The sequence below is a fragment of the Palaemon carinicauda genome, chromosome 5, assembly GCF_036898095.1.
Source record: "Palaemon carinicauda isolate YSFRI2023 chromosome 5, ASM3689809v2, whole genome shotgun sequence".
In the NCBI taxonomy this organism is placed as follows: Eukaryota; Metazoa; Arthropoda; class Malacostraca; order Decapoda; family Palaemonidae; genus Palaemon; species Palaemon carinicauda.
The window spans coordinates 82,066,958-82,069,457 of NC_090729.1; positions in this window are offsets into that span (position 1 = coordinate 82,066,958).

Consider the following 2,500-nt stretch of genomic DNA (forward strand, 5'->3'; position numbering starts at 1 on the left):
GGGATGGGGAGGTCACTCTCATCGGAAAAAAGTCCAGGGGACTTGGTCCAGGCTATTCAGGACCTTTCACATAAACTTTCTAGAAGCTATGGCAGTGCTCCTTACCTTAAAGAAAGTCTCCCCGCGTCACTCGATCCACATAAGATTGGTGATGGACAGCGAGGTGGTTGTGAGATGCTTGAACCGACAAGGGTCGAGGTCACCACCTCTCAACCAGGTGATGTTGGCCATTTTCCGATTGGCGGAAAAGAAGAAGTGGTACCTGTCGGCAGTTCACCTTCAAGGAGTCCGCAACGTGACAGCGGACGCTCTATCCAGGTTCACACCGATAGAGTCGGAATGGTCCTTAGACGCAGGATCATTCTCCTTCATTCTGAATCAAGTCCCAGAACTGCAGATAGACCTCTTTGCGACGAAAGACAACAAGAAGTTGCCCCTGTACGTGTCCCCGTACGAGGACCCCTTAGCGGAAGCAGTGGACGCGATGTCCCTCGACTGGAACAGATGGTCCAGGATTTATCTGTTCCCCCCTCACAACCTTCTGTCGAGGGTCCTCAACAAACTGAGATCCTTCAAGGGGGTAGCGGCAATAGTGGCCCACAAGTGGCCGAACAGCATGTGGTTCCCCTTGGTGTTGGAACTACAGCTGAAGTTTGTGCCGCTACCACATCCAGTTCTGACCCAGCGAGTCCAGAAGTTGACTGTCTGCGCTTCATTACAGAAAACCCGGACCCTGCAGCTCATGATTTTCTCTCCCTTGCGGTGAGAAAGCGTTTCGGGATTTCGAAAGCCAGCATAGACTTCCTAGAGGAATATAAGGGCAAATCGACTAGAAGGCAATATGAGTCATCTTGGAGAAAATGGGTGGCCTTTGTAAAGGCAAAGAATCCGCAGGAGACCTCAACAGACTTCTGCTTATCTTTCTTCATCCACCTCCATGGTCAAGGGTTGGCAGCTAACACGATTTCAGTGTGTAAATCTGCTTTGATGAGACCCATTTTATTTGCCTTCCAGATCGACCTAGGTAACGAGATCTTTAATAAAGTTCCGAAAGCCTGTGCTAGGCTCAGACCTTCAGCACCTCCAAAGCCCATCTCATGGTCTTTAGACAAAGTTCTTCATTTCGCCTCCCTGTTGAGCAATGAAGAATGTGCGTTAAAGGATTTGAACCAAAAAGTTATTTTCCTATTTGCACTCGCGTCCGGGGGCCAGGGTTAGTGAGATCGTAGCCCTCTCGAGAGAGGCAGGTCGTGTTCAGTTCCTGGATGGGGGAAACTGAACCTGTTTCCGGATCCTAGGTTTCTCGCTAAGAATGAGTTACCCACCAACAGGTGGGGTCCCTGGAGAATCTGCCCTCTGAAAGAAGATGCATCTCTATGTCCAGTAGAATGCCTAAAGGTCTATCTTCGTAGAACTTCAGACTTCAAGGGTGGTCAACTATTCAGGGGAGAAACATCAGGCTCAAATTTATCTCTGAATCAACTCAGAGCGAAAATCACATATTTTATTCGCAGAGCGGATCCTGACAGTACACCCGCAGGTCACGATCCGAGGAAAGTTGCCTCATCCCTAAATTTCTTTAATTGTATGGATTATGAACATCTCCGTTCATACACGGGCTGGAAGTCTTCCAGAGTGTTCTTTCGCCACTATGCGAAGCAAGTAGAGGAACTAAAGAGATCTGTGGTAGCAGTGGGTCGTGTAGTTAACCCTACTGTTTAAGTCTGCGAGGAACTGTGGTCTTAATTGGGACGATTAAGTCCAGGGTGAGTGTGTAGGTACATACTGTACTACAAACTAAATGAGGGCACCGGGTGCCCACATAGACTGTTCCTTTTTCAAAGGCGAACCTAGCATAAGTACAGACATGTGTGCCGAGCATTTCTAACGCTAATGTGATTGATTTGTAATACAGACTTTTATGACTCGATACCTCGGTATATTAAAAAAGTGGCATTTAATGTTTTTTCTTTCAGATAAACAAGTTCTGTTTAATATCATACTTATGCTTAAAGTTTTGGGTTATCCTCTTTTATATATATATATATATATATATATATATATATATATATATATATATATATATATATATATATATATATATATATATATATATATATATATAAATATATATATATATATATATATATATATATATATATATATATATATATATATATATATATATATATATATTATATATATATATAATTGTTGTTAACCTGTCTATTTATTGTCTGTCAATAAACTTGTTCTTAAGAACCTTGCGTCTCTTTCACCTGTGTCAATTTATTGTATAATTGAGCATTTATTCTATGTACCTTATCTAGGATAATTCTAATAGAATTGTTCTGTTATGCAAGCTATGTTGCATTGGTTTATGTAGTCCCCTAATGGGAGGACTCCGTCCCTTAAAGGGACGAGGGCGGTTTTATTAGTTTCTTCCTATGCGGATATAAACCTTTGTCCAATACAAGTATTGTGCAGATTACTGGTCAAT